The sequence below is a fragment of the Gopherus flavomarginatus genome, unplaced genomic scaffold, assembly GCF_025201925.1.
Source record: "Gopherus flavomarginatus isolate rGopFla2 unplaced genomic scaffold, rGopFla2.mat.asm mat_scaffold_215_arrow_ctg1, whole genome shotgun sequence".
Classification (NCBI taxonomy): domain Eukaryota; kingdom Metazoa; phylum Chordata; order Testudines; family Testudinidae; genus Gopherus; species Gopherus flavomarginatus.
The window spans coordinates 37,848-57,751 of record NW_026114827.1 but is presented as its reverse complement, the minus strand read 5'-3'; the positions used below and the strand labels follow the sequence as shown (position 1 = coordinate 57,751).

The 19,904-nt window shown below is 56.7% G+C and overlaps 1 non-coding gene across 1 annotated transcript; it reads left to right on the top strand.

Annotated features, from left to right (window-relative positions):
• The first annotated feature begins 10,042 nt into the window (after nt 1-10,042).
• TRNAS-GCU (transfer RNA serine (anticodon GCU)) lies at nt 10,043-10,124 on the top strand. The gene has a single exon. It is a non-coding gene; the product is annotated as a tRNA-Ser (tRNA).
• Nucleotides 10,125-19,904: the final 9,780 nt, after the last annotated feature.

The window sequence follows — 19,904 nt, the reverse complement described above, 5'->3', positions numbered from 1 at the left end:
GGGTGACTTTAGGACTGGACACGTGCTCAGCCTGTAACCTGAGCTAGACGGGGGGAGGGGTCAGCACCTTTGCCTGGGAAGCTGGACACAGGAAATGGCCAGCTGGAGGGAGTTGGGTTAGTTCAGTTTCAGTTTTAGTCTCGGTGGTTGGAATTCAGGGATTCCCAAACTGAGAACTAAGTTTCCTGAACCCCTAGAAGGACTTGATTGTGGGGTCCTGCTTGTGCCTCCAAGCTCTGCTGTATCCTTCGCTCCTGTTGTCCAGTAAACCTTCTGTTTTACTGGCTGGCTGAGAGTCACTGTGAGTCCCAGGAAGAGGGGTGCAGGACCGGACTCCCCCACACTCCGTGACAGATCCTAAGCCCCTCCAAGACCCCTGCAGCCTGGACGTAGGTATCTGTGCCTCCCACCAAACCCCTAAGACACTCAGAGACCCCTCCAGCCTGAACTTAGGTATCTGTGCCCCCCACAAACCCTCTAAGCCCCCGAGGGACCTATACAGCCAGAACATTGGTATCTGTACCCCATATAGACTCCAGAAGCCCCCTGGGACGCTCCAGTGTGCAAATAGGTATATGTGCCCCTCAGAAACCCTCTAAGCCCCCAGGAACCCCTACAGCCTGGATGTAGGTATTTGCACTCCCACAACCCCCCTAACCCCCCCTCCCAGGACATCTACAATCTGGACGTAGGTATCTGTGCCCCTCACGAAACCTCTAACCCCTCCTGGGAACAATACAGCCTGCACATACATATCTGTGCCCACCAGAACCCTTAAAACCCACTGGTACCCCTACAGCCTGGACATAGGTGTCTTTGGCCCCCACAAATCCCCTAAGACTCGCAGGATGCCTCCAGCCTGGACGTAGGTATCTTTGCCCCCCACTAACCCCCTAAGCCTCCCTGGTAACCCTACAGCCTGGATGTAGGAATATGTGCACCCCACGAACCCCCTAAGCCCCCCTGGGACCCCTAGAGCATGGAGATTGGTATCTGTGTCCCCTCCAAACTCTCTAAGCCCCCCAGGGACCCCTATGGCCTGGACGTAGGTATCGGTGCACCCCAAGGCACCTAAGATCCCCCGGACCCCTGCAGCCTGGATGTAGGTGTGACGGTGCTGCCCGTGGGAGCCAGCTCAGCTCACTAAATCAGAGTGAATTGCAAACAAAACAGGGCACACAAATCCCAAACGCTGCTGGTTATTTCAATACTTAGATTTACTAAGCCAGCACAAAACAGCTTCTGTAGTACCTCACTGGTTACTTAGAAGTTTAAACCACGCAGTTCCCTTAAAGTACCCAGCCTCAGGCCTCTGTCCAGACACACCTGTTAGATATGATGATGATTCCTGAAAATCTTACTTCATCATATAAAAGAAAAGATTCTTCCGATCCCAAAGGATTAGCCACATAACCAGGTTCAATTATAACTTAGATTTTACCTAAAATACATGCTATAGCCAATTCTTATTAACTAAGCTAAAATTTATTAGAAAAGAAAAGAGAGAGAGTGAGTGTTGGTTAAAAGATTAATAGACATATAGACTTGAATTCAATTTTTGAGGTTCAGATACAAAGTAGAGATGAGCTTGTAGTTGCCAAAAGTCCTTTTAGAAATCGTCCGTAGGTTATAATCCAATGTCCATATTCAGGGTGGCTCCAGTCAATGACTGGGGATCTCAATCCTTGTGGCTTAAGGTTTCCCTCTCTTGAAACCCAAAGCAGATCTGAGATGAAGAAGGATCGTGTCCCAGGTTCTTATACATTTCCAGCAGCCTTTCAGCCTGAGAAAACGATAGGCTTAACTCTTCTTCCAAACATCCTGGCAATTAGTACATCCATCAAACAGTTCAGATACAGATTACCACAACCTTCAAAGAGACACAGACAATAAAACTATTTCACTCAAGTATCATCATAAATGTTAATATTCTTTTTTTGCTCTTTGAATTAAAACTATAGCAATAGACAAGACTTGTTTGCTGACATCACAAGACCTGAGCAAACACCTCCCCTTCTACCTCTAACACTGCAGACTTGCATTTCAAAGCTCTGTTCATTTACATATCTTGTTAACCAGTTTTTAAGGTTCACCCACGGGTCAGGTCAGTCGGTGAGGTGAGTTAATTAACTCTTTCTGGCCTTGTCATCTTTCAATGAGATATTAGATTATACTTATAATGTCACAGTCACGGTGAGTTGACTGCTGCAGCTCCCCGTAGACTCTGCCTGCGCCTCTCACCGAGCTGGAGTACAGCAGGCAAGGGGAGAGCACTCAATGTATTGCATCTACATTAGATGCGATATATCGACCCCCGCTGGATCGATCACTGCCCACCGATTCGGCAGGTGGTATAGACATACCCCAAGTATCTGGTGATCGGAGCTGGACCCCCGAGGGGGACACATTGAAGGAACTCAGGGGTTAAGGTGCCTGTATTGTCAACTGTCAGGGCTGCTGTGGCTCAGAGGAGGGTGCTTGACTGCCTGGCAGGTTTAGACGCCACAAGCCTTGGAGGTGGGAGAAGTGAAGCGGCCACGGCATACTCGGGGTGCTCGTGCTCAGAGCAGGGGTGAGCTGGGGCGAGGGGGGTGTCGCAGGGCAGAGCAGGGGAGTTGCCACAAGAGGGGAGCCTCAGGGTGGAGGGGGGAGCTGCCACGGGTGGGGCACCTCAGGGCAGGGGTGTGGGGGGGGGAGGATGTAAGGTGGAAGTTTCGCCTATGGCATGAAACATCCTTGCATCGGCCCTGTCCCACGCCCTGCCTGCAGCCAGCCCTGAAACTCCTGCCCTGCCCTGCCGGTAGTCAGCCTCTGTCTCCAGCCAACCCTGCACCTTCTGCTTTGCCTGCACCAACCGCATCCTCCCTGCCCTGTCTCCAGCCAACCCCTGATGCACCCCCCTGCCTGAAGCCAGCCAGCCCCGCAGCCCTTGCCCTGCCTGAAGCCAGACCCTACCTCCAGCCAACCCGACATCCACTGGTGCCTTGCACTTCCCAGGGCAGTAACCCTGCACATCTGCTTCAATGAGGGGGGCAGGGAGCAGCTGGGACCCACACATTTGCACACCCTAGGGTGACCAGACAGCAAGTGTGAAAAATCGGGATGGCGTGGGGGTAATAGGATCCTAGATAAGAAAAAGACACCAAAATTCGGACTGTCCCTATAAAATTGGGACATCTGGTCACCATAGCACACCCCCAGGACTCCTGAGTTCCATTGCTGGGTTTCCTATTGGTTCCACTGCTGGTTCTTTTCCTTTTCCTGGGGACTTTGGGCAAGTTGCTCCCCACTCTCGGGCTCTGTCCCCAGCAGTCAAATGCGGATTTCATACTTTCCCGCTATTGGAAAGTGCTGGGAGAATGTCCCAGCAAAAGCTGCTCTGACAGTGCTAAGCAGCATCTGACCAATCAAGATCGGAACTCACTGCCCAGGAGGAGTGCTTGGCTCTGGGGTTTCACTTCAGCCCAGTGTAGAGAGAGAGCCCTAACCATGGAGTTTGGCTCAAGAAGACCAAGTCTCCAATTTGTTAAGGGTGTTTTGAGTTTCAATCCTGTGCTCCAAAGTGCTTGGTGTCAGTTGCAAATTTTAGGAGCATGCTCTCCACTCCATTTTCCAAATCATCCATGAAAATATAGAATAGTACCTGATACCGGACTGATCCTTGCCAGACCCACTAGGTTCACCCTCCCTGTTGGGCAGCTAAACATGGAGAAGGGCTCCTGGAGTCTTGGCTTTCAACCAGCTCTGCACCCACATTACACTGATTGCAGCTGGACTGCATTTCCCTCGTTTGCTTCTGAGAATGTCCTACGGGACTGTGTCAAAAGCCTTAGTAACACCAAGCTAGATCCCATCTATTGTTTACTCACCTCTATCAGGTCCAGAACCCTGCCAAAGAAGGAAAGAGGATTGGTTTGGAATGATTTGTTCTTGACAAATCCACGCTCACTAGTCATAAGAACCAAATTATCCTGTAGGTGCTGCTGACAAACTGAGTGTTTAAGAATGTATTGCAGGATCTCTCCAGCTATGGCAGTCAGGCTAGCTAGTCTGTAAGTCCCAGAGGTCTTTTTGTTCCCCTTTGAAAGATAGGTCCTGTCTTGTTCATGGATGGGAAGATATTCTTTTTCAGGGGTCTCAGACAAGAACTGGGGCACAACACCTGGTTTGTTAAGGCCACAAAAACGGAGGCAGGAACCTCTTCTCTGCTGCTGGCAAAGAACCACAGGTACCTAAAAGATAGAGACTCACATCTTTGAATGGGCTTTAAAAAGGCAGTGGTTAATAAGTTTGGCCCCAACCATTTCTTGTTTCCACAGACTAGACATTTTAGCAAACTTTAGAATTCCTTGGTGCTAAACACTGTGAAACTCCCCTTTCTCCTTCACAGAGGGCTTTAACGCCCCTTATCTCACTTGGGCTCTAAACTGCCCATAGTTCGAGAACTGTTCCTGTTCCCATTGGACAGATGGGAGAAGGGAAGTGACCTACCCAAGGCCTACACAACAAGGCGATGGCAGAGCCAGAAAGAGACGCAACCAGTTCTGACTTCTGTTCTAACAGATGAAAACACCCCAGAGCCCAGGAATCGAGATGGTGGGAAAATTTCATTCAAACCGTTTCTGTCCTAAAATCCCATTTAGACTAAAACAGTTTGTTTCTCAAAATCATAACAAGTGGGATGAAAGATCTTTGCAAAAATATTTTGTTGCAAAACAAAAGCATCTCCTCTTTGTCAGAGTGTGTTAAATTGTCTCCTCGCACACAAAGAGGAGACACTTACATCTCAACCATTAGATAAGATGCTTCAATCTGAGCTAAGTCGTTGCTACTATTAACAATTTCAAAATAAAAAAATACAAATAAAATAGACTATTTCAGCTAATCTATTATGTCATAATCTGCTCTGAGTAAACATGATGTTAAACTTCATATTATGCCCTACTTCTAGTGACACTCCCAAATGGATCCGCATCCTTCACCCACCATGAGGTAGGTAAGATCGGATCATTATTATCCCTACTTGAAAGAGGGAGAAGCTAAGGCTGAGAAAGGAGAATTGAATTGTCTTAGGTCACACAGCCCGTCAGAGGCAGTGTTGGGAATAGGACCGAAGAGCCCTGATTTTCAAACAAACCATCGGATCTTGAATTTCAGACATTGAATGACCTGAATACTGTGCTCTCAGATGAGCTCCAGACCAACAACAGTGACAGTAATTATTCAGCAAGTATTTGAGGAGAACTGCAATGTTAGAGGGAATCATCAACTGCTCAGAGACAATTAATGCAGAGAAGCAGCAAAATTAATCAAAGATAGAACTGGTTCTGACTTATTTACTTGATCTTAAAAGAGAACAACAAGGACCTGAGTCTCCTTCCTGTCAATAACCCCCTGCTCAGCCAATCAGGGTAGAGACTGAGGACGGAAGGCTGAGGGTTCTCACTAGAGAGCCCAAAGGATGGCCCAGGTCACCGGTGGGGATCACTGCCTGAGCACTATTTCAGTCCCACATTTTTGGGTGGACCTTCCATAGTGGGAGCTGCAGAGGACTTCCCTGCAACACACACACACACCCCTCCGTCCTGTTGTTGGGAAGGGAACAGGAGAAAGGACAAAAGAAGCAAGAGAAGAAGAGGAGGGAGGGATGGAGGAAGAGGTGAAACAAAAAGAACAAACTCTAATGTCCCCAGTGATTCTAAGGGACAAAATCCCAGGTGCGCAATAAAATTCTGCCTCCTTAAGCTCGTGTTTTCCATGCCTAGAATTCACTTGTCACCAGATAGATCAGACTGAACAGGTTTCAAACCTCCAGGAGGTTCTTACCTTCTAAACAGGGACGGCTGTTTTCTAGTAAAATCACTAAAAGGGAAGGAGGAAACTCGAAAGAGGTTCCTCCTGGCGCTCACGTCCATGACCCCAAATAATCTCTCAGTCCTCAAAGAGAGACCTGGAGAAGGAAACGTGCTGAAGCAAAGCCACAGAGGTCTCCGAGGTTTCCCTGGCCCCTCGCCCCTGTCCTGCCTGGCTGATGTCAGCATCTCTCTGTGAGGTCACCACCTCCCCACCACCTTTGACCAATAGTCTGAGGTCCTGCAAAAGGCCTTTGTGATGTCACTGCCACACCCCTCCCTTGCTGGGCTAATGTCCTGCCCCTGGCCAGGCACTTTGGAGGTTTGAGCTACTCCCTGTGGATCACCCCACTCAAGGAGCGTTCGTTCTAGGCAGCAAGCCGGCTAGACAGGAAAACATCAGACGCTGCTCCCAATGCTACACTCAGTTTTTCAGAAATTAGTCGACTTCATGGTCAGAAAAAACCATTAGAGCGTCTAACCTGCATATCACAGGCCTCCTGTATGACACAACAGCTACTTTGGGGGCAAACACATTCCAGAAAGGCATCTAGTCTTCATTAAATGACATCAGGAGATGGTGAATCCACCACTTTCCTTGGTAGCTTGCTCCTGTGGTGAATCATCCTCACTGTTGACTATTGTGCCTTAGTTGTAATATGAATTTGTCTCTTTTCACTTTCCAGCCATTGGGTCTTGTTATGCCTTTCTCTGCTCCATTCAAGAGCCCGTAAATACCCAATCTTTTCTCTCCATTAAGGCACTTCAACACTTCAATGAAATCACCTTTCAATCTTCTTTTGAGAAGCTAAACAGGTTGAGCTCTTTCAACAGCTCACTGGAAGGCATTTTTCTCCAGCCTTCAGAACATTTGGTGGCTCTTTGCTGCCCTAGCTCCAATTTCACAACATCTTTTTCAAATGAGGACACCAGAACTGGAGGTAGTTTAAAGGTTGTATAAAGGTTACATTAAATAGGTTGCAGAGGAGTTTTTTTTAATTTCGGCTTTTGTTGCTAAAAATTTTGTCTCTCTGCGGTGAGAAAAAACACTCCCCGAATGCCAAAATTTGAGCCATGAAAAGCGGCAGTGTGAACAGCACTTCATAGGTGGAGCTGTGCTCCCGGTGATGAAGCTCCTGTCCCTCATTGTAGGTAGTTTGGCTTTGTTGCCGGGGAAGCTCTCTCCCAGCGATAAGGATGGCCACACAGTGCACCTTACAATGGCATGGTTAGAGTGGCACAGCTGCACCGTGGTAAGGTGCGCGGTGTAGACACAGCCTCAGAGCTGGGGAAAGCCGACAGGTGCAGAGGAGCACAGGGTTCAGACAGAGACATCCGGTAGGAGAGGAACTATTCACAGGGATTCTCTATAGCCTAGTAAGGTGGAGAGCATGGAAGATGATAATGTACAGGTAGGTTCTGATGAGAAACAGTGAAATGAAAGAGTCTCCCTCAATTACATCATGTAATAGCAGACAGCTAAAATGGGACATATTTTAGAAGTGCTTAAGTACAAACGCTAAATGTCTAAGTACTAAGACTGGTGAATTTGAGTGCCTGGTATTGAGTGACGATATTGATAGAATATGCATCATAGAAACCCCTGCACCCCCTCCTGCACCCACATGGGGAGAGTGACCTGTGTGCATGGAGCAGCTGGCATTGCTGCCCCCCACTCCTCCCTGGAACGCTGCTCATCTGGGCACCCCTAGGGGCTGTGGGGTGTGGGGGCAAGAAGTGAGATCATCCGAGCTCCCTGCATCCAGGTCACTTTCCTCCTCTGGGCTGCATAGCGGGAGGGCAGAGAGCAGCAGCTTCTGATGCTCCCCTCACAGCACAGCCCAAGTGGGAAAAGTGACCAGGACGCATGGAGCACATAGGGTTGCTCCTTACTCTCCTCAAACCTCTATGGACCCATGGAGGAGCATTGGGGCAGGAGAGAGCAGTGAGCACCTTTGCACTGCCACACGGTGCCCTTTGACCCCTGGAGCCCTGGGCGGCTATCGGGGGGCACCACCCCTAAGGCCGGCCAGGCTCCCCAGAACGAGCAACATAAAACACAGAGACTGGACACATACTGAGCAGTGGTAGCCTGGGCGGCTCGTAATGGAGGCTCAGGGGGGAGGGGTGTCATAACATTTTTTCCCAGATTTGGACCTTAGCGTCCAAAATATGGGTGTTAGCATGAAAACCTCCAAGCTTAGTTACCAGCTTGGACCTGGTAAAGCTGCCACCAGCCAGGGATTTATACAGTGCCTGGCTCACTGTGGTCTCCCCAAAACCTTCCCCGGGGGACCCCCAGACTCAGATGCCTTGAGTCTCACAACAAAGGGGAATAAACCATTTCCCTTCCCCCTCCTCCCCTCCAGGTGTTCCCTCCCTGGGTTCCTGGAGAGATATACAGAAGCAAGCTCCGTGAATCTAAACAGAGGGACTCCCCCCTCCCTGTTTCCAATCCTGGAAATAGAAGTACCAAGATAGCTAATCTCTCTTCCCCCTTACCCAGAAGGTATGCAAAGTCAGGCTAGTAAATCTAACACAACGAGATTTTCCCCCTGACTTCTTCCTCCCACCAATTCCCTGGTGAGCTGCAGACTCAATTCCCTGGAGTCCCCACTAAAGAAAAAATCCAACAGGTCTTAAAAAGAAAGCTTTATATAAAAAGAAAGAAAAGGACATAAAAATGGTCTCTCTGTATTAAGGTGACAAATACAGGGTTATTTGCTTAAAAGAAAAAAATGAATAAACAGCCTTATCCAAAAAGAATACAATTTAAACATTCCAGCAACTACACACATGTAAATACAAAAAAAAAAAAAACAATATAAACTTATTGTCTTATTATCTTTGTACTTACAACTTGGAAACAGAAGATTAGAAAGGCAGGAGATAGAAAAATCACTCTCATAGCCGAGACGCCACAGACACAAGACAAAGAACAAAGAACTCACACACAAACTTCCCTCCACCCAGATTTGAAAAAGTCTTGTTTCCTGATTGGTCCTCTGGTCAGGTGTTTTAGGTTACTGGTGTTACCCCTTTATAGGTAAAAGAACATTAACCCTTAGCTATCTGTTTATGACAAGGGGGCTCAGCCTCCCCAAACCTTGCACTGCCAAGGGGACAGTGGGGCCCATGATCAGGGGCCCTGGCCAAGTTAGGTCCCCCTGGAAAAGTCTCCCCTACGTCAGCCCCAGGGCTGGAGGAGCTCCCACTCCCTGCTACAGCCCGGGGGCTGCAGCAGGGGCACAGAGCTTCTCTGGTCTCAGGGCCACAGCGGGGCAGGGGTAAAGGAGTGATAAGGTGGGGCTGGTGGGGGAAGGGGTGGAACAGAAGTGACAGTGGATGGGGCCATGGGTGGAAGGGGGTAGAGCCATAGACAGAAGGTAGGGGCATGGTTCTGGTGCTGGGGCCCCCACACTTGTTCTCCCTTTCCCGGGGCTTTGGCATCACTAGCCCTGGCTTAGCGAGTAGGGTTCAGTGGTCCCCATAATATGGGGTGCGACTCCTAGGGGGACACAGAGGAACATTCATGGGGGCACCTCAGGACCTGAGCCAGCCCACATAGAAGGCAGGGAGGGAGCACCACTCTGCCACAGCTCTTCCCCAACCCCACCCTCAGCCTGAGACTCTGGCTCCCAGCCCGGCGTCGACCCCTTTACCCCTGTCCCCACCCCTCTCCCCAGCAAGCAACAGCCCCACTCCTCCCAGCCCCGGTTCTTGACCGTGGCTTCCGAGGGGCCACAGCCATGGCTAAGAGGGCACAATGTGAAATGTTTGGGGACCACTGGTTTAGGGTGACGTCCTCAATCACTTCTCTGCAGTCCAATAAAAGCTATTCCTCACTCACCTACCCCTCCATCAGGACGGACTAGGTATGTTCTGATGCCCTTCACTCATACAGGAAGGAGAATAACATTTCATTCCACTCAATCCTAAAGTGATTTGTAACCCAAGACCATCCCAAACTGGTCATTTTGGGGAAGCGGCCCCATCATGCTGTATAGCTAGGCAGAGTAGGTGTGTCTATGCAAACACGGTCTGCTTCTGAAGTCTTTCCCCAGCTCCTCACTAGGTGAGAGAGGGGAGCTCATTCAGACTCTGCTTACGCTTAGTATTTAAAAACTCCTTAGTGTCCCTATCTCTGCCGGCCTTAGATTTCTCCTCCTGTCCATGTTTTTGACAGCTCAGATGAGGTGACTGAGTGGTTAAGGTGATGGACTGCTACTCCATTATGCTCTGCCTGCATGGGTTCAAATCCCATTCTCATCAGAGGCATTTAGTCTTCATCCTCCTTTATAGACAACCATCTCCTCCTTTGGTACAATAACAGATCAAACAATGTTGCTTGTGTTACCCAAAATTGGGTCAGTTAGTAAGCTTAGAGAGGACTAATAATGCCCCTCTCCCCAGAGTTTGGCAGAAAGCAGCACATTTATTAGCTTGATAGCTAAGCTCAAAAGAAGGGATGGGGGAGGGTGTCACACTCATACTCACGCTCCCAGGACAGGCCTGGCGGTGGAGATGTCAGGATCCTTTAAGGTAAGTGTCCCACAGCGCAGCGATGGATGGTGCGATGAAGATCAGTCTCCCTGAGGTGCAATAGAATGTAACACAGCAAACCACTGGCCAGATGGGCCGGGTGAAGGGCATTCACTGGAGATACAAAGGAGAGTGGGAAAGCCACTTCACAGGTATTCAAAGAGGGAAAGGACACAAGCTGGGGGAGTTTAACAGACCTTTTGAGCATACAGGTTATACAGAGCATACAGATCACTGCTGCTCCTACAACATGATAAGTTCTCAAGCAGCATGTTTCTTACTTTGCCCATCTGTCAATTTTGATGATTATTGATGGAAATATTTTGCCATTGGGTTGTGTGTTTACACAGAAATTGACATTTACCAACAAATACGCAATTCTTCCAAGCCTGCCTAGTCTGCAGTTGATGGGTTTAGAGGGACACATTCACTCATTCCAGGTCCCCATGCCAGGCCTGTGCTCTCCAGGTTGTCAACGTCCCGCACTGCTGGGATCCTTCCCTCATCTCCCCCCAAACCACTGCCCCACCCCACTTCTGGGGTCCCCTCCCTACACTGTCTAACTCCACTGCTGGCAGGATCCCTTCCTGTTCCTTTCATTTCCTGCCTCCACTCTGGGCAAAAGCTCTGCACTCTTCCCACACCAGAAGTTGAACCCAGGCCACCTGGGTGAAAACCAGGAATCCTGACCACTAGCCCATATGGGACTATTGTTGCATCTGACGAAGTGGGTATTCACCCATGACAGCTCATGCTCCAATACGTCTATTAGTCTAGAAGGTGCCACCGGATTCTTGGCTGCTATTATTACTACAACTCAGGCCTTGGCTACACTGGAGAGTTACAGTGCAGGTGGTGGCTTTACAGCGCTGTAACTTACTCCCCGTCCACACTGGCAAGGCACATACAGCGCTGTATCTCCCTGGCTACAGTGCTGCATGTGCTCCACCTCGACGAGAGGAATAAAGAGAACAGAGCTGGTGATGCAGCGCTGGGGTGCCAGTGTAAACAGTGATTAATCTTACTACGCTGTCACTGACCTCCGGAACCTTCCCACAATGCTTTTAAGTAGAGATAACGCTCTTTGTTTTGGTGTGATGCCTCTGTTTGCTTTGCTGTGAGCTCAAGGCTCCCGGAGCTGCTTATCTAAAAACCAAACACAGTTACTGTTTGCAGTGAATGAGCAGAGGCAGGGGGATCCCTTTGGAACACCCACAGCTGGTGTTTGCTTGAGGAGAGAAGCAGCCGGGTGGGCACAGGGGGAGGGGGTCTGTTTTGGATCAGCGGCTTATCTGGTCTGTGAGGAAAAAAACAAAGGCGGCTATTTGCGTTTAGTGAATGAGAGAGGGGTGGGGGAGGAGGCTTGAACTTGCCAGGCAGGGAGCTGACACAGTGTCAGCTCCAAAAATCCACTCGCTCTGTCTCCCCCACGCTCCGTGTCACACTCCACCCCACCCTCCTCTTTTGAAAAGCACATTGCAGCCATCTTGAATGCTGGGATAGCTGCCCATAATGCACCACTCCCAACAGCGCTGCAAATGTGGCCATGACACAGTGCTGGTAGCTGTCAGTGTGTCCACACTGCAGCGCTTTCCCTAAACAGCTGTAGGAAGACAGCTTTAACTCCCAGCGCTGGACAGCTGCAAGTGTAGCCAAACCCTCTCTAAGCCGACCCCTTATGAGAACAGCAGGGACTAGCATGACTAGATGTCCCGATTTTTGGGTCTTTTTCTTATATAGGTGCCTATTAACCCCACCCCCATCCCAATTTTTCACATTTGCTGTCGGATCACCCTAGCAGGGGTTGCACACAGGGCTGCATTAACCTTCAGGTGCTGAGGTTTCCCTCTCTCCATTCCCAGAGCCTGTGATCAAGAAACAGACATCAAGGCTCCCAGGTGCTGCACAGACCATGACTGAGATCAGACCCCATATTATGCAAGGTGCTGTACAAACCCTGGGCAACACTGAGACACCCAGGAGGTTCCCCTCAATTTCCCTGAGCCTCTGCTGCCCAACTTCTTCTGAATCCCTCTGGCTCACCCCCCCCCCCAAAAAAAACCCCACCTTTCCAAACAGTCCTTCTTTCCTTGCCCCCTGATCCTGGTTTCACACCCTGGGACCATCTCCTCTCTTTGTCTCTCCCCCTCCAGGTGAAGCAGAGATGGAGGCAACTTCAGCCACTGGAGTCAGCCTCAGCGAGCACTGCAGCTGGCCCGGAGGGAGGGGGGGTGTTTGCAGACACAGGAAGGGAGCAGGGGGTGCTGGGAAGAAGGCGGCAGGAGAACAAATCTCAGAGACCCAACATGGGGAAATTCCAGGGGGCGGGGCTCTGACACATCCCAGGTGCGGGCAGCTCCTGGGGGCGGGGCTCTGACACATCCCAGGTGAGGGCAGCTCCTGGGGGCGGGGCTCTGGCTCAGCTCGGGGGCGGGGCAGCTCCTGGGGGCGGGGCTCTGGCACATTGTGACGCGGAGCCCGGGCTGAACAGCTGCTCCCTGATTCTCCACGTGCTGCCAGCAGCGCTGGAGCTGCCCGAGCCGGAGCGGAGCCGCTGTTCTCAGCTGCAGCCAGGATCTGCCCCCGGCCCCGCTGGGATCCAGGTGGGGACAGAGACTGGGGCCCGGGGGTTCCCCTTGGTGTGGCTGGCGGGGGCGGGAGGGGAGAAGCCGGAGCTGCAGGCGGGGGAAGGGCGGTGGGACATTCTGACCCGGAGCCCCCGAGGAATGAGAGGCGCTGGGGGGCGGGAAAGTGACTCTGCCCCAGGGAGCCTGGGAGAAGCCTTGAACGCGCCTCGGCCCCAGTGGAGCTGCAGGAGGATCCGCCCGCCCGCCCCGCTGGGATGGGGGGGCCGGGGCCCGGCCGTCGTGTGGGGGGGGAGGGGCGGACCCCGGGCCAGGGGGGGGGGGCGGTGTATTAAATCCCTCCCCATAGCAATGCGCATGCCCAGTAACAGCCGCTGAAGCCGCTGCCCTTCCCTCTGCCCGGACCAGCCCTAACGTTCCGCCGGGCGCTGGGGTTGGGGCTGGAGCGGGGCGGGGAAGTAACAGGGAGCGTGGGAGGGGCGGGCGCAGAGCAGGAAATTGATGGCCAGGGGGGGTCAGGCAGCTGGAGGCAGGGTTCATGGGGGGCTAAAGGGCACAATCCGGGCTGGGGGGAGGAGCAGGAGTTGAGCTCAGGGGGAGGCGCTGGCAGAGCCCCCCCCTTTGGTGTGAGGGCGGAGGTGTCGAGGGGGGAGGAGAAGCCGGAGTTGCGGGGGGGGGGAGGTCACTGGGGTGGGGGGGGTAGATCTGTCTCTGTGCAGCCAGGACATTCCCGGGGTGGGAGGGAGGTGAGTTAACTGGATCCTGTCCCTGTTTTTGCCACTTTCTCCCACACACACATTCTCTCAAGATTTCCCCTTTTCTCTCTCATTATCACACGTGGCTATAAAATCCAGGGAGATTCTCCTCCCCCCCCTAATGATCAGCTCTCTAATTGCCTCTGATTTTCCCTTTTCTCTCCATACTTCTCAAATGTCAATTTAAAATCTCTCCGATGGGGGGTGGATTTTCCCACCCATTTTATCTGCAGCGATTTGTCCTTGTTTGGGTGGGAAATTGTTGCCCTGGGTCATTCCCCAGAACATGGCTCCCACTGGAGTGGGATGGGATGAGGTTCCCGTTCTCTGCCTATGTGTCTATAACCCGTGCGGGCCCTGACCCCAGCTCCAGGGGCCCCACCCGTGGGGCCCGGACACCAGCTCCAGGGGCCCCAATCATGCGGGCCCTGACCCCAGCTCCAGGGGACCAACCCGTGGTGGCCCTGACCCCAGCTATAGTAGTCCAACCTGTGCGGGCCCTGACTCCAGCTCCACGGTCCCAGCCTTTGGCGGTCCTCATCCCAGCTCCAGGGGCCCAACCTGTGGGGGCCCTGACCCATGCTGCAGGGCCCAACCCCTGGGGGCCCTGACCCCAGCTCCAAGGACCCCACCCGTGCAGGCCCTGACCCCAGCTCCAGTGACCCAACCCATGCGGGCCCTGACCCCAGCTCCAGGGACCCAACCCATGGGGGACATGACCCTAGTTCCATGGGCGCCACCCGTAGGGGCCCTGACCCCAGGTCCAGAGGCCCAACCTATCCATGCCCTGACCCCGGCTCCAGGGGCCCCACCCGTGGAGGCCCTGACCCCGGCTCCCGGGGCCCAACCCGTGTGGGTCCTGACCCCAGCTCCCGGGGCCCAACCCGTGTGGGTCCTGACCCCAGCTCCAGGGGCCCAACCCGTGGGGGCCCTGACCCCAGCTCCAGGGCCCCAACTCATGGGGGTCCTTACCCTAGCTTCAGGGGCCCAACCTGTGCGGGGCCTGACCCCAGCTCCAGGGCCCCACCTGTGTTGGCCCTGACCTCAGCTCCAGGGTCCTAACCTTGGGGACCCTGACCCCAGCTCTGGGGGCCCAACTCGTGCGGGCCCTGACCCCAGCTCCAGGGGTCCAACCCGTGACGGCTATGACCCCACCACCAGTGGCCCAACCCGTGCGCGCCCTAACCCCAGCTCTAGAGGCCCCACCCATGCGGGCCCTAACCCGAACACCAGGGGCGCCACCCGTGGGAGCCCTGACCCCAGCTCCAGGGGCCCAACCCGTGGGACCCTGACCCCAGCTCCATGGGCCCCACCCATAGAGGACCTGACCCCAGCTCCAGAGGCCCAACATATGCGGATCCTGACCCCAGCTCCTGCGACCTCACCCGTGGGGGCCCTGACCCCAGCTCCAGAGGCCCCACCAGTGCGGGCCCTGACCCCAGCTCCAGAGGCCCACCCGTGTGGGCCCTGACCCCTGCTCCAGGGGCCCAACCCGTGTGGGCCCTGACCCCAGCTCCAGGGGCCCAACCTGTGCGGGCCCTGACCCCAGCTCCAGGGACCCAAAACGTGTGGGTCCTGACCCCAACTCCAGGGGCCTAACCTGTGGGGGACTTGACCCCAGCTCCAGGGGCCCAACCCGTGGGGGCCCTTACCCCAGCTTCAGAGGCCCAACCCTTGCGGGCGCTGACCTCAGCTCCAGGGGCCCAACCCGTTCGGGCCCTAACCCCAGCTGCAGTGGCCCCACAAGTGCTTCCCTGACCCCAGCTCCACGGGCCCAACCCGTGCGGGCCCTGACCCCAGCTCCAGGGGCCCAACCCATGGAGCCACTTACCCCAGCTCCAGGGGCCCCACCTGTGAGGGCCCTGACCCCAGCCCCAGGGCCCCAACCTGTGCGGGCCCTGACCCAAGCTCCAGTGGCCCAACCCGTGCGGGCCCTAACCTCAGCTCCAGAGGACCCACCAGTGCGGGCCCTGACCCCAGCTCGAGGCGCCAAACTCGTGCGGACCCTGACCTCAACCTCAAGGGCCCAATCCGTGGGGCCCTGACCCCAGCTCCAGGGGCACCAATCGTGCAGGCCCAGACAATAGCTCTAGGGGCCCTACACTTGGGGGCCCTGACCACACCTTCAGGGGCCCATACCGTGCGGGTCCTGATCCCAGCTCTAGAAACCCAACACGTGTGGGTCCTGAGCCCAGCTCCAGGGGCCCAACCCGTAGGCGCCCTGATCCCAGCTCCAGGGCCCAAACCCGTGGGGGCCATGACCGCAGCTCCAGGGGTCCAATGCGTGGGGGCCCTGACCCCAGCTCCAGGGGCCCAACCAGCGCGTCCCCTAACCCCAGCTCCAGGGGCCCAACCCGTGCGGGGCCTCACTCCAGTTCCAGAGACCCAACCTGTGCGTCCCTCACCCCAGCTCCCGGGGCCGAACTGGTGTGGGCCCTGACCCCAGCTCCAGGGGCCAAACCCGTGCGGGCCATGAACCTAGCTCCAGGGGCCCAACCGGTGTAGGCCCTGACCCCAGCTCCAGGGGCCCAACCTGTGGGGCCTGACCCCAGCTTCATGGGCCCCACCCATAGGGGACCTGACTCCAGCTCCAGGGGCCCAACATATTCAGGCCCTGACCCCAGCTCCTGCGGCCCCAACCGTGGGGGCACTGACCCCAGCTCAAGAGGCCCCACCTGTGTGGGCCATGAGCCGACCTCTAGAGGCCCCACCCGTGGGGGCCCTGACCCCTGCTCCAGGGGCCCAACCCGTGTGGGCCCTGACCCCAGCTCCAGGGGCCCATCCCGTGTGGATCCTGACCAAAGCTCCAGGGCCCCAACCCGTGGGGTCCCTTACCCCAGCTCGAGGGGCTCAACCCGTGCGGGCCCTGACCCCAGCTCCAGGAGCCCAACACCTGGGGGACCTGATCCGAGCTCCAGGGGCCCCACCCGTGGGGCCCTGACCCCAGCTCCAGGAGGCCCAATCTTGCGGATCCTGAAAACAGGTCCAGGGGCCCAACCCGTGGGGCCCTGACCCCAGCTCCATGGGCCCCATCCATAGGGGACCTGACCCCAGCTCCAGGCGCCGAACTCGTGGGGGCCCTGACCACATCTCAAGGGACCCAACTCGTGCAGGCCCTGACCCCAGCTCCAGGGGCGCAACCCGTGGAGGCCCAGACCCCAGCTCCGGGGGACCAAACCGTGAGGGCCCTGACCCCAGCTCCAGAGCCCCAACCCGTGCGGGTTCTGGCCCCAGCTCCATGGGCCCCACCCATAGAGGACCTGACCCCAGCTCCAGGGGCCCAACATATGCGGGCCCTGACCCCAGCTCCTGCGACCTCACCCGTGAGGGCCCTGACCCCAGCTCCAGGGACCCAACCCATTTGGGCCCTGACCCCAGCTCCAGGGGCCCAACCCGTGTGGATCCTGACGCCAGCACGAGGGGCCCAACCCGTGGGGGCCCTGACCACAGCTCCAGTTGCCGAACCCGTGGGGGCCCTGACCCCAGCTCCATGGGCCCAACCCGTGCAGGCCCTGACCCCAGCTCCAGGGAACCAAACCGTGTGGGTCCTGACCCCAACTCCAGGGGCCCAACCTGTGGGGGACTTGATCCCAGCTCCAGGGGCCCAACCAGTGGGGGCTTTTACCACAGCTTCAGGGGCCGAACCCGTGGGGGCCATGACCCCAGCTCCAGGGGCCCAACCCGTTCGGGCCCTATCCCCAGCCCCAGGGGCTCCAAAAGTGCTTGCTCTGACCCCAACTCCACTGGCCCAACCCGTGCGGGCCCTGACCCCAGCTCCAGGGGCCAAACCCGTGGGGGCGCTGCCCTCTGCTCCAGGGTCCCAACCCGTTCGGGCCCTAACCCCAGCTGCAGTGGCCCCACAAGTGCTTGCGCTGACCCCAGCTCCACGGGCCCAACCCGTGCGGGTCCTGACCCCAGCTCCAGGGGCCCAGCCAGTCTGGGTCCTGACCCCAGCTCCAGGGCTCAACCCGTGGTGGCCTTGACTGCAGCTCCAGGGGCCAAACACGTATGGGCGCTGACCACAGCTCCAGAAGCCGAACCCGTCTGGGTCCTGACCCTAGCTCCAGAGGCTCAACACGTGGGGGACCTGATCCCAGCTTCAGGGGCCCCACCCGTGGGACCCTGACCCCAGCTCCAGGAGCCCCAATTGGGCGGATCCTGAACGCAGATCGAGGCCCAACCCGTGGGGGCCGTGACCAGAGCTCCAGGGGACCAGCCCGTGCAGACCCTGACTCCCCAGCTCCAGGCGCCGAACTCGTGGAGGCCCTGACCCCAGCTCCAGTGGCCCAACCGGTGCAGACACTAACCCAAGCTCCAGAGGCCCCACCCGTGCGGGCCCTGACTCCAGCTCCAGGGGCCCCACAAGTGCTTGCCCTGACCCGAACTCCACGGGCCCAAACTCTGTGGGCCCTGACCTCAGCTCCAGGGGCCAACCCTTGGGGGCCCTGACCCCAGCTCCAGGGGCCCCACCCATGGGGGCCCTGACCCCAGCTCCAGGGCCCAAACCCATGCGGGCCCTGACCCCAGCTAATGGCGCCGAACTCGTGGGGCCCCTGACCCGAGCTCTAGTGGCCCAACCCGTGCGGGCCCTAACCCCAGCTCCAGAGGCCCCAAGAGTGTGGGCCCTGACCCCAGCTCCAGGGGCCCCACAAGTGCTTGCCCTGACCCCAACTCCACGGGCCCAACCTGTGCGGGCCCTTACCTCAGCTCCAGGGGCCCAACCCTTGGGGTTCCTGACCCCAGCTCCAGGCGCCCCACCTGTGGGGGCCCTGACCCCAGCTCCAGGGCCCCAACCCGTGCGGGCCCTGACCCCAGCTACAGGGGCCCAACACGTGGGGGACCTGATCCCAGCTCCAGGGGCCCCACCCGTGGGGCCCTGACCCCAGCTCCAGGAGCCCCAATCGTGCGAATCCTGAACCCAGCTCCAGGGGCCCAACCTGTGGGGGCCCTGACCACAGCTCCAGGGGCCCAGCCCGTTTTGGCCGTAACTCCCCAGCTCCAGGCGTCGAACTTGTGGGAGCCCTGACCGCAGCTCCAGTGGCCCAACCCGTGCGGGCCCTAACTAAAGCTCCAGAGGCCCCACCCGTGTGGGCCCTGACCCCAGATCCAGGCGCCGAAGTCGTGGGGGTCCTGACCCCAACCTCAAGGGCCCAACCCGTGGGAGCCCTGACCCCAGCTCCAGGGGCCCCACCCGTGTCGGTGCTGGCCTCAGCTCCAGGGGCCCAACCCGTGGGGGTCATGACGCCAGCTCCAGGGGTCCAACAGATTCGGGCCCTAACCCCAGTGTCAGGGGCCCAAAATTGCCGGCCCTGATCCCAACTCCACGGGCCCAACCCGTGCGGACCCTGACCCCAGCTCCAAGGGCCCAACACGTGGGGGACCTGATCCCAGCTCCAGGGGCCCCACCCGTGGGACCCTGACCCCAGCTACAGGAGCCCCAATCGTGTGGATCATGAAAACAGCTCCAGGAGCCCAACCCGTGGGGACCCTGACCCCATCTCCAGGGGCCCAAGCCGTGGGGCCCTGACCCCAGCTGCATGGGCCCCACCCATAGAGAACTTGACCCCAGGTCCAGGGGCCCAACATATGCGGGTCCTGACCCCAGCTCCTGCGAGCTAACCCGTGGGGGCCCTAACCCCAGCTCTAGAGGCCCCACCGGTGCGGGCCCTGACCCCAGCTCCAGAGGCCCCACCCGTGGGGGCCCTGACCCGAGCTCCAGGGGCCCAACCCGTGCGGGCCCTGACCCCAGCTCCAGGGACCCAAACCGTGTGGGTCCTGACCCCAACTCCAGGGGCCCAACCTGTGGGATCCCTTACCCCAGCTCTAGAGGCCCAACCCGTGGGGGCCCTTACCCCAGCTCGAGGGGCCCAACCCGTGGGGGCCATGACGTCAGCTCCAGCGGCCCAACACAATTGGGCCCTAACCCCAGTGCCACGGGCCCAACAAGTGCCGGCCCTGACCCCAACTCCACGGGCCGAATCCGTGCGGACCCTGACCCCAGCTCCAGGGGCCCAACACGTGGGGGACCTGATCCCAGCTCCAGGGGCCCCACCCGTGGGGCCCTGACCCCAGCTCCAGAAGCTCCAATCGTGCGGATCCTGAAAACAGCTCCAGGGGCCCAACCCGTGGGGGCCCTGACCCCATCTCCAGGGGCCCAACCCGTGGGGCCC